Raw genomic sequence first — 12,678 nt, forward strand, 5'->3', positions numbered from 1 at the left:
GATTACAGGCACATGCCACCAACCCCAGTAATTTGGAATAGAGGACCTAACCATGCATTGTAGATAAACATATTCCAGCTGCTTTTGAATTCTTGGCTCACTGATACTGAGAGAGAATATTCATTGTTTTATATAAATAGAGTTGGATATAACATTATACACCAATAACTAGTATAGATTATACATTCCTTGAAAGTTTAAGGCTCATGCCTTAAACTTATTTTGCCTCAAATTATTGCACGAACTGCCCCTCCCGTGAAAAGATCAGAGTATACAGAAACAGCTGGGAGAAATGACAGGTAAATTGACATTCCTTTTGATCGAATTTTCTTCCTTGAGGCTGAAGATTTCCCAGGGTGGTGAGAACAGATGAGTATTGTTATTTGTCATACTGGAATCTCCCCAAACTTTGTTCTCAGCACTTAACATGGGATACCTTCTTAAGACTGGGTACAGAGGAAAAGCTCTACCAAGTGGAAGGTTCCTAATGTTTTATGGAGGCTCACCTGGGCAAAGGAAGGAGAAGTAAAGGGAATGTAAACTTTTTTTTTTTTTCAAAGGTGACATCCCAGGTCCTTTCACAAGGACAGATGGATATTGTCAGCTAATGTGATTGTGAATGGGTAGAGACTGGCAAAGAAGGGCAGCTCCAGGAGGTAAATGGGGCAGAGGTCTGACTTAACATACACAGTAGAGGCTACCCAGACAAGCATCCAGAGTCTCTGTTTGCAACAGTAGCTTTATTCTTTTTAAAATATGGAACACTTCATGAATTTCATGTCATCCTTGCACAGGGGCCATGCTAATCTTCTCTGTATCATTTCAATTTTTGTATTGTGCTGCTGAAGTGATCACTACTCTTTCTTTTTTTAAGGCTAACTCAAGCCCTTGGCCTTGTCAACATACAGAAGAGATAGTAGATCTGACTTGTGATCTTCACTTCTCTTTAATGGATGCTCAGCGGTGGGAATAGAGATTATGGGAGTAGGGCATTGGGAGGTCAGAACTTTTATTTCCCCACTCTCATGGTATCCAGTTCCCTTAGTTTAGACACAGCTTCTGATGTGATTCTGCTGGTGCTAGACTAGATACCTTCAGCACTCACTTCTCATTTGAAGAGCAGGTGCTGGAGGGAGAAAGAGATACCATCTACTACTCCAATGCCATCATTTGACAGGGAAAGAGGCCTAGAAAAGGAAACAACTTTCCTGCAGTCACACAACAAATATGGGATAGATTTCAGGTATTTTGCTGGAGTGGTAGTGCAGGTTAGCACTTGGAGGCAGAAGGATCCAGAGTTCAATGGCATTTCCAACATCCAGACTTTTGTCTCACAACAGAAAAGAGAGTGGCTTTTCCACTGTCCTCAGGCAGAGCACTGCTCCCTTTCCTGGTCTCTGTTTGCCAGCTGCTTGCAACTAGAAATTGAGTAATTTTTTCACATCAAGAGCGAGCTCCTGTCTCATTCAGTTTGTGGTAGGAAAGCTGACAGACACAATCCGTGGAATCCCTTCCACCTTGGCAGGCTGGTTGTACCCAACTGGTCGCAATGGCCTTGTGCCCACAGGCAAGCAAAATGCCTATGTATTAATTTGAGGCCTGCTGTCCATGAATGCCAGGTGGCTGACTGTAGACCTACACTGCACCAGCTGGTCCTGGTTTGAAACTCTTAGACTTGTATGTGTGAGTATCAGGAGGGCAATTTTTATACAGACTTAAGGGATTTGGCACTGAAGATATAGATTACCTTATTTTGAATTGTTGGTCAGTGGGGTCCTCTAACCCCCACCCAAACATTATAGGCTACTGCCATTGCTCTTTGTTACTATCTCAGTCTATATTCTATTGCTGTGAAGAAACACCATGACCACAGCAACTTTTACAAAAGAAAGCATCTAGTGGGGGCTTACCTACGGGTTCAGAAGTTTAGTGCATGCAGGCAGACATGATGCTGAAGGAGAAGCTGAGGGTTCCATATTTGGGTCCATAGGCAGTAGGGAGAAAGAGCCACTGGGCCTGACTTGGGCTTTTGAAACCTCAAAGTCCAGTCAGTGATGCACTTCCTCCAATAAGGCCACACACACCTCCTTATCCTTTTAAATAGTGCCATTTCCTGAGCATCTGAATACATGAGACTATGGGGGCCATTCTTCTTCAAGCTACCATGGTTACCCTTCAGAACTTGATGATAATGCCACATTGCTGGAGATACCACATACTTGAGTTGTAGGTCATGGAGAATTCAAGCTGGTATTCACCTGGAACCTCTATTCACACCGTTTCACAGTACTAAAAGGAACTATGTACACTACTAGCGGAGAAAAATGGTTAACCAAGTCTTACCCAGCAGTGAGCCCTGTAAACTCGTTAGTGACTGGCCTGGCAATTTATGTCCTCTGGTGCACTAGCAGCACAGATGCTGTCGGAGTGACCAATTACTTTTTGGATCTAAAACCCAATCCATAAGATGGAACTAGTACTGTTAACTGGGCCAAAAAAAATATATCCATGATAGCTAAGTGATTGGCCCTAGGGAGAACATAATGCTATCACTGTGTTAATAGACACAGTACTAACCCCCACCTCAAGCTCTTATTTTCACATGCACAGAGTACTTCATTTCCCATTCCTTACCAGAGAAGCTTCTTTTTATAGTAGATGATGACTAATACAGAGACCACAGCTGGTCAGTGTGCAAAGGCTAAGACTGTTGACTGCTAAACGGAACAGTTAGGTTACACTCCCTTTCCCCAGAGCTCAGGGATTATTCATTGTAAGTGACTGGGCAGAAAGATTTTAGGAGCCAGAGGTAGTGACGTCTGAAGTGAAACCATATTTGTTGGACATGACAGGGTCTTTATACACATGAACTCATAGAAGCTGTGACTGCTTGCATAATGCCTGTACAAGATCAAGCCAATCAAAATCTCAGCACAGATGGAGGTAGGTAAGGAATTTCTATTCCTGAGGAGCTACTACAATTGGTGGCTGTTGGGGGAAGGAGAGTCAGCATCCTTTAGGAATATGAACCTTTAGATGCTATTTATGTTCTAGTAGATTATCCTATATTCACATACACAAAGGCATCACAAACTACACTCAGTGGTTAAAAAAAAAAAAAAAAAGGCCAGGCATGGTGGTGCACACCTTTGATCTTAGCACTTGGAGTCAGAAGCAGGCAGATCTCTAGAGTTTGAGGTCTGCTCTACACAGAGAATTCCAGACAAGCCAGGACTATATAGTGAGACTCTATCAAAAACAGAGACAAAAGCCAAAACCAAAGAAACAAAAAAGAGATTGAGAGAGCTTTCGAGTGGGCTGGCACTTAAAACTGATCAGGAGAAGTGATGGCAGGGTAGGATAAGAGTTGGAGGGAAGGGAAGGGTGTGGACTTGGTCAAAATGCATTACATTTGTGTACTATTCTCACTGTGGGCTGTGAGACAGCTAAGTGGGTAGAGGCACCTGCTGCCAAGTCTGATAGCCTGGGTTCAAATACTAGGACCCACATGGTAGAAGAAGAGAACTGAATCCTATAAGTTGTCATCTGACTTCCTCATGTGCACCATGGCATGTGTGTATCCCATGTACACAAATTGAAAAACAAAGGACACTTTGGCTGTGGCATGCAAACTTCTCTACATATGTATCATGCTTATACCACACACACACACACACACACACAAAAAAAAAATTAAAAGAAAGACACTGGCATTTCCAGATTGTCAGGAGTGAGAATACCCTACTGCCAACCTAGAATCTATGGACAGCCCTGAGTCTGTGCCTTAGGAAAGCTTTTCAAATGTCTCTATGTTTACCTTTTTAAAAAACTCTGGGTAGTCCTGGCTGTTCTGGAACTCCATCTGTAGATCAGGTTGGTCTTGAATTCAGAGATCTACTTGCTTCTGTCTCCTGAGTTCTGGGCTTAAAGGTATGCACCACCACTGCTGACATCCCAGGCTATCCTCTAACTTATTTAGCTAAGGATGACCTTGAAGTTTTGAGCTTCACTCTACCTCCCAAGTGCTGGGATTACAGGCATGTGCTATCGTGTTTAGTTTATGGAGCCTTGGGAATTGAACCTAGGGCTTTGTGTACTCTACCAACTAAGCTATGCCCATAGCCCAAGAGGGCAACATTTCTAAGGGAAGTGAAATGAAGTTTGGGTATTAGGATGAACACACTACAAAGCACAATATATGTATATATATATATATATATATGTATATAAATATATACAAATATATATATATATATATATATTTCTTGTTTTACATATTGATCCCAGTTCCCTCTCCCTTCCATACCCCTTTTCCCCCATCCCACCCCCCCTCCACAGGGAGGGTGATGCCTTCTAGGAGGGATCATCATAATCTGTCAAGTCATTTGGAGTAGGGACTAGACCCTCCCTCCTGCCTCTAATAAGGGACTATCCCTCCATGGGGAATGTGCTCCCAAAGTCCTTTCATGCACTAGGGATACATCCTGGTTCCACTGTCAGAGGTCCCTTAGAGTGCCCAGGCCTTCTAACTGAGACCCATGTTCAGGGGGTCTGAGTCGGTCCAATGCTGGTTTCTCAGCTATCAGTCTGGGGGGGTCCATGAGCAGCTCCCCCTTGTTCAGGTCAGCTGTTTCTGTGGGTTTCTGTAGCCTGGTCTTGACCTCATTTTCTTACCACTCCTCCCTCTCTGCAACTGGATTCCAGGAGTTAGGCTCAGTGTTTATCTGTGGGTGTCTGCTTCTGTTTCCATCAGCTACTAGATGAGGGCTCTTTGATGGCATATAAGTTAGTTATCAATCTCATTATCAGGGAAAGGCATTTAAGGTAGCCTCTCCACTGTTGCTCAGATTGTTAGTTGGACATCTCTCTAGAGTCAGTTTTCTCTTCAAACTTATAATGGCTCCCTCTATTATGGTATCTCTCTATTTATTTATTTGCTCGTCTATTCATCCCCTGACTCAATCTTCCTAGTCCCACATGTTCTCCTCTCTTCCCCTTCTCTTTCTCCTAGCTCCCTCTTCACTCACTGCCCCCAACCCCCTTTGCTTAGGAGATCTTGTTCCTCTCACCTTCTGTGAGGGACCTTGTATGAATCCCTTAGGTTCCTCCTTGTATCCTAGTTTCTCTGGCATTGTGAATTATAGGCTGGTGATCCTTTGCTCTATGTCTAAAATCCATATATGAGTGAGTACATACCTCACTCAGGATGCTTATGTTTTCACAGGCTACTTCTCCATGGTGATTTCCAGTGCAGCCTCGGGCCATCTTAGATTTGATCGCCACCTGCTGGACACCAAGGAGCTCCAAAGCTATGTCTCCGCTTTCTCACCAGAATTTCACCTTTATTACAGGGTTAAATTCTTCCTTTTAGAATCTGTTCAGGTGTGTTTTTTCTCTTCAGAGCCAGGATGATTGTCTTTTCAGGGAGATTAACACCCCCCACTCCCCAGGCTGCCCTTTCCCCATCAAATATTTCCTTTTCTTTTCCTGAGGCTGGACAAAGAGCTTCATAGTTCCTTGATTCAGGTGCCCCAGGGTAGCTGAACTCTGCTCTGTTTTGGGGAAAGAAACTCAAAACAACACAGAGCACTCTTGATACTAACTGCCTGTCTCTGTGTGTTATTCACACACCAACTAAGCAAAAGAATTTCAAGAGGGATTGGCTAGCTAGCCTAATTCAAATTAATTTGAATGCTACCCAGAAAATAGCATCCAGGGGTTGCATGCTCAGTCCCAAGACTGTCCCCTGCCTTCAGAAGCCAGCTACAATCCTTTGGTTGTTTTGTTTCTGACCAACTGGTTATAAAGTGAGGTTCCCTACAACACCCATTTCTGGGTTGATTAATGTGTTTCTGGGAAACAGACTTTCTAGCTTATCATAAGGGACATTAAAGGATACAAAGAGACACTCAGGATGAGTGAGGCATAGTTGAAGGGTTACAGAGTTTCCATGCCCCAGGAATCTGTCTTATACTGTTCTCCAGACCTGTTATCTTCCAGAGATCTGATCAGCTACCAAAGCTCTGCAACCCCATCTTATGGGGTCTTATGCAAACTTAACATGTCTCATCCCTAAGGAGACCAGGTGAGGACACCCAGCAAGGCCCGTCTGCTTCTACAGTCTTCCTGGCCTCTATACAGCATTCCTCCTTTCAGCTATAGACAGACATCTTTGGAATGAGGTAAAAGGCAGGCCAGAGAATTTCTTCATGGCCAGTTCCAGGACAGAAAAGTAGGGAAAGATTTCAGTTCCTAGGACCTGCTTTGGGGGAAAGTAATTCTAATTTTTATAGCCTTCTCTGGGGAGGGGATATGAGCCAGGAACTACAAATAAAGTCCAAAAAAAGTACCTATCATACAATCACACCCTACTGCTGACAGGAAGCAGATGGGTAGATGAGATGGACCACAGGATACTTGGGCAGAAGAAGCTACTGCCTTGGCTTGGTGTTCTGTCCCCTCTATCTGATTCAAATATAGGGAACTGGTGTGTTTATGGTCCTTGCTCATTTAGCACAGATAACACCACTAGAATCTATTAAAGTCATTTAGTGTCCTGGAAACAGTGGACTAGCTATTCCATAAAGATTTTGGGCTGCATCTTCAGAAGGGAAAGTAATCTGTGAGTTGTGACAGTTCTGAAGTAAATACTTAATTGGTGAAATGGGGACAGATTGATCTACACCCCCAAAATTGGCCAGGCTGTACAATATCCATGCAGTTCACAGGGCTGGGAAAACAGATGTAGACCGCTCCATTTCCCAGCTGACTGCAGTTTAGCTGGGTCAAACAGCAGTTCTTTCTTATTTTCTGGGTGCCTCCTTAACATGCACCCTTTAAGTATCTTTCAAATTTTTACTTTAAAGGGAAGAAATCAAGGAGGATTTAAGAAAATGTTGTGGCCAATCTCATGCTATATTCACTTCATGTCAGTTTCTATAATGTCTTTAGTGTACCCAGCCGTTTATTTAATGATTTATTTTTATTTTATGTGCATCAGTGTTTTGCCTGTATGTATTATCTATGTGAGCCTGTTGAATCTCCTGGAACCTGGAATTATAGACATTCGTGAGCTGCCTGCCATGTGGGTGCTGGGTATTGAACCCAGGTGTTTTGGAAGAGCAGCCAATACTTTTAACTGCTGAGCCATCTCTCCAGCTACCCACCTAGCACTTTTAATTAACATTTGAAATTGTGTGTATGTGTGTAGGGAATATGTGCATGTGAATTCAGGTTCCCAGAGAGGCCAGAGGTGTTGGATGCCCCTGGGGTTGGAGTTACAGGTGATTGTGAGCTACCTGACATGGGTGCTAAGAACTGAACTTGGGTTGGGTGGTGGTAGAGGTGGCAATGGCACAAGCATTTGATCTCAGCACTCTGGAGCAGAGGCAGGCAAACTTTTATGAGTTCTAGGCCAGCCTGATCTACAGAGTAAGTTCCAGGACAGCCAGGGCTATACAGAAAAACCCTGTCTTGAAAAGCAAACAAAAAATTGAACTCTGGTCCTCGGGAAGAGCAGTATATGCTCTTAACCACAGAACCATCGTTCTAGCCAAGGACTTCAGTGTATTTTTCCTACTTAAAACTTTAAAGGATCTGGGCTGGGCACATTGCTGACTAAGCATGCATAAAGCCCAGGGTTCAATTCCTAACACACATAAACCAGGTATGGAGACTTACTCCTGTTTAGGTAGAAGCAGGGGGACTAGGAATTGGTCTTCAGGCAGCTGAGTTCCAGCCTCAAAACAAATCCCAAATCCTTTAAAAGGGTCTGAGGACATAATATTGTGATTTTCTTTAATCACTACTATACTTTTTACTTGTGATTAGGTTTTAGATTTTTCATAAAAATTGTGTTTGAGCAAGGTCAGCCTGGTCTACAGGACAGCCAGGGCAATACTAAGAAACAGTCTCCAAAACTACAAAAAAAAAAAAAAAAAAAGCCCCACACAAACAAAAGGTGTGTGGATCTTTTTGCCTGTACTTAGTCTGTGCACCTCTCTCTCTCTTTTTCTTTTTCTTTTTTTGGAGTATTTGAAACAGGTTTCTCTGTGTATTCCTGGCTGTTCTGAAACCCACTCTGTAGACCAGGCTGGCCTCAAACTCAGAGATCCACCTGCCTCTGCCTCCCAAGAGCTGGAACTAAATTGTGCATAGCACACTTTAACATTTGGTGCTCAAGAGGGCCAGAAGAGGGTGTTGGAATTGAACCCAGATCCTCGGTAGATTAGCCGGTGCTCTTAACTTCTGAGCCATCCTCTAGTTTTCTACATGTGAACTTTAAAAAAGATTTTATTTTTAACAACTTGTGTGTGGTCCTGCATTCATGTGCTCTTATGCTTGGAGAGACCAGAAGCATAGACTTCCTAAAACTGGAGTTATAAGTGGTACTGAGCTCAGGTCTTCCATCTCTCCAGACCAACTCTGTGGACTTTTAACCGACCCAAGTCCTTACAAACTAAAGCTGTAATTATGTTACTCGTGAATTTCTTAAAAGACTTGGTGATTTTAGAAACTCTTTTGCCTATAGCATGCAGTATTGTGAGAAACAGATCACTGTGTGCTGCTCCTACATACTCTGATTTAGGGAATGGGCATAAGCCCAGGAATCTGTATTTTATAAGCATCTACAGCAATTATGATGGTGATGGACGGCTGGAATGTGCTTTCAGAACACTGAATTTTGACTATAAAAGGCCTGAGGGGAGCTGTAACTAAATCATGTGTAAATCTCTCTTTAGGTATTGGGAGCTATAGCTCTTACACTGGGGTTGGTATTGTCTTGCCCAAAAACTAAACTCTCAGTCGTTTCCCTCTAGAGAGGAAAGGTAGCTCTGGGCTGTGTATTAAGACACTTAGGAGAGTGTATTACATGTTAATTTGTTTTCTAACCTAAAACATTTCTGTGTAAAGGTCTGGCTGAAGGCAGTATGAACTGACACATTAGCCCTGGTAATTTTCACTGTAGAAGGCATGTACAAAGTAGGAAGTAGAGTATAGGGGGAGGTGTTCAGGGACTCCCCTGGAGTTGCTATCAAGCTTTGCAGACAAACAACAAGCACTTTATCAGGGGAGAAAAGGGCTACACACAGCTTCAGATACTAGTGTTTTCTGGGTATCTCATTTTGAGGGAAAACAACAAAAATGCATAGTATTGGCAAACCAACCCTTGGCTACTATTTGGAAAGTTTATGTGTAAATAGTGTTCTGAAATGCAGTTCATTTCACAGAAGAGAATGAAGGATGCGTCTTGACAGAAAAAATTAGGCCAAAAGCATGGCAAGCACCTCAAATAGCCCAGAGGAGGTTGCAGGGCCTTAGCAGAAAGCAAGCACCACTTAATCCCTGGCCTGGCCAACACAGCCTAGAGGACAATTTCAGTGTGCTTTTTATAACAGTTCTGCCTTTTGGGATGAGCCTTATAGCTTTTAGAAATCACTGATGGTTCTTTGAAGAATTCCACTCTTGGGAACAGATTAATAAGAACCCCAATTGGCTGCTCTGTGATTAGAAGTCTGACTTGACATGGTAAGAAGTTATTTCTACCCCCGCTTCCCTCACCTCATTTGATGGTCTCAGAGAATGATTTAAGGATGGAGAAATTTTATAGAGTGATTAAAACTCTAAAATGGTTGCATAAGTTTTTCATTTTTTTTATATAATCCTATTTTAAAACCACCAAAATTTTAGTGTTAGGCAAACCTTGGAAGCCATATACTTCCATTCTATCTCTTCATAAAGATGACTGAGGCACAGAGTTTATTTGACATTTTCAAGTTATAGGGATGTTCTTGTTTGAGACGGTCTATTATGCAGCTTCGACTGTCCTGGAACTAACCCTGCCGAGTGCTGGTTAAAGGCATGTACCATCACTTACCATGGTAGGGCTGTCCTTCAGTCTGTATTACTAGTTCTGTCACTGTTTGCATAACCACCTTTTCTTAAGTAGTTCCAGCTGCTCATTTTATGCTTGCTCAGCCATCAAGTACTATAGCAACACATTTGTTTGTATGTTTCAGGGATGGGAGTGATGTAGGGGAGGACAGGGCAGCATATAGTACTTATCTTTCTGGGCTTTGAGGAGAGAGAGAAGGGAGGAAGAGTAGGGAGGCTGAAAAGAGGACCAGAGACAGGGTTACTGTGTATAGCCTTGGCTGTCCTGCCTGGTGCTTGCTCTGGCCTGGAACTCAGAGATTCACTAGTCTCTGCCAGTTGAGTGCTGGTATTAAAGGTGTGCACCACCACTGCTCCATTTATTTTCTTAATTTTTACAAAATTACTTGCCATAGCTGGGTGGCACCTGTTGTAATTTAAAAAAAGCATCGCACAAGAGAAAGTCACCATGCAACAGAGCTTGGGTGGAGGGATTTTTTTTAATGGGAGGGGTGAGAGGGGAGACTGGCCTCTGGGGACAGGAGCAGCAGGAGAGGATACAGGAGAGAGGGGAAAGATGGAGAGAGGAGCTGGGCAGGGCCCTTTAAAAGGGAATGTAGTAAATGTGCACAGGTGGTGCTCTTAGTAGCTGCAGCTGAGGACATATCCTGTCGGAATTCCAAGGGCAGGCCTGAATACTAACAGTACATGCCTTTGATTCCAGCATTCAGGAGGCAGAGGCAGGTGGATCTCTATGAGTTCGAGGCTAATCTGGTCAACAGAGTAAGTTCCAGGATGTCCAGGACTACATAACAAAATTATTTGTCCTAGTTGGGTGGTAGTAGTGGTGCATGCTTTTTGTTTTTGTTTTTGTTTAATTATTTTCAAGACAGGGTTTCTCTGTATCGCTTTGGAGCCTGTCCTGGAACTAGCTCTGTAGATCAGGCTGGCCTCGAACTCAGAGATCTGCCTGCCTCTGCCTCCCGAATGCTAGGATTTAGACGTGTGCTACCAATGCCTGGCTTGGTGTGTGCTTTTAATCCTAGCACTCAGAAGTCAAAGACAGGCAGATCTCTGAGTTCAAGCCCAGCCTGGTCTACGGAGTGAGTTCCAGGGCAGTCAGTGATACACAGAGAAAACCTATCTTGAAAAACAAAACAAAGAAATGGAATATATATGTATATATATGAAATCCATTCTAAGTGTATGGGTGTTCTACATGCATACATGTCTGCATATACCACATTCGTGCCTGTGGAGGTCAAAGGAGGACATTGGATCCCTGGGACTGGAATTACAGTCATTAGCCATCATGTAGGTACTGGGAGATGAACCTACATCCTTTCGAAGAGCCATTGTTCCAGCCTCAGATGTTTTATTTATCTATTATCTATCTATTATCTATCTATCTATGTATCTATCTATCTATCTATCTCTATTTATTTTTAGTTATTTGAGACAGGGTTTATATAGTTCTGGCTATTCTGGATCTTGTTATGTAGACTAGGCTGGCTTCAAACTCAGAGATTCCCCCTGGTTCTGCCTTTGGAGTGCTGGGATTAAAAGCATGCACTACCACATTTGACATTGCAGATTCTAATCTTACTAAAGAAAACACTGACAACCCCACATATTAGAGCAAATTCGAGTGCTTAATACACGGAATACCAAGCTTCCTTATTAGTCAGTAACTATAAAAAAGTGATCTCAAGTATACTGTAGGGTTGTAGCTATGCTGCCATGCCCTCAGGTTTAATAATATTCAGCGGCCCTTAAGGGTTTAGTCTGGTGGTGTCTTGAGAGTAATTCCTAAGAGGCCCAACATATGGCTTAGTCAAATACTCAATCCACTATAAGTTTCCCCTTTGTGTTTACAATGTCAAGTGTGGTTACTGCTTCCTTCTAAACTCTGAAGTGTGTGTGTGTGTGTTGGGGGGCATTTAGAAGTGAATTACAGACAGATTCTGAGCCCAGCCTGGTCTACAAAGTTGTTACCCAGAGAAACATTGTCTCAAAGAAACAAGCAAATCAAGGGAATGAATTACAACACAACTCAATAAATGTTACTAAAGAAAGTATAAGCCAGATGTGGTGGTACAGACCTCCAGTCCCAGAACTCGGAAGCAGAGGCAGATGGAACTAGTTCCAGGATAGCCAAGGCATCAACAGAGAAGAATGTAGTATTTGGAAATTAATGAGGAAATAACATTTGAGTTGGAATTTGAAGATATCACACCAGGAAGAAACATGAGAACAGGTATGGATGCTATGGTTATTAAATTTATTTTTATTATTTTATGTATATGAGTGATATGACTGGGCACCACATGTGTGCCTGGTTCTCTAGGAGGTGGTTAGTCTCCATGTGGGTGCTGGGAATCAAACTCAGATCCTTTACAAAAACAAGTGATCTTAAACCACTGAGCAACTCTCCAGTTCCTGACACTTTAGGGACGTGAGTTCACCATGTTAGACTATGACCAGGGTGGGGCAATTGTAAAATGCACTGGGGTTAAAACTACTGGCTTTTGGAGCTCTAGACATGATTATAATTTTGTTTCTTCTATATAGGAACCAAGCAGCTTTGATTAAATCTTATGAATTCTGTGATTTCCAGTTTCCCCATCTACCAAGTGGGAATCCTGGGATCAAAGATATGCAACCTTTTTTTTTTTTTTTTTTTTAAGGCAGAGCTAGCCTAGAGTTTAATGGCAATCTTCCTACCTCTGCCTGAATGCTGGGATTCTAAGTGTAAGCTAACATACCCATGCCTCCTTCAGGCCAAAAGAATGTTTCATGTACCAG

General features: G+C 42.7%; 1 non-coding gene across 1 annotated transcript; it reads right to left on the reverse strand.

Moving 5' to 3' along the window:
* Positions 1–750: 750 nt before the first annotated feature.
* LOC127226240 (U6 spliceosomal RNA) lies at positions 751–855 on the reverse strand. Its single transcript, XR_007834855.1, has one exon. It is a non-coding gene; the product is annotated as a U6 spliceosomal RNA (small nuclear RNA).
* Between the last annotated feature and the right edge of the window lie 11,823 nt (positions 856–12,678).

The sequence above is a fragment of the Phodopus roborovskii genome, unplaced genomic scaffold, assembly GCF_943737965.1.
Source record: "Phodopus roborovskii unplaced genomic scaffold, PHOROB, whole genome shotgun sequence".
Lineage (NCBI taxonomy): Eukaryota > Metazoa > Chordata > Mammalia > Rodentia > Cricetidae > Phodopus > Phodopus roborovskii.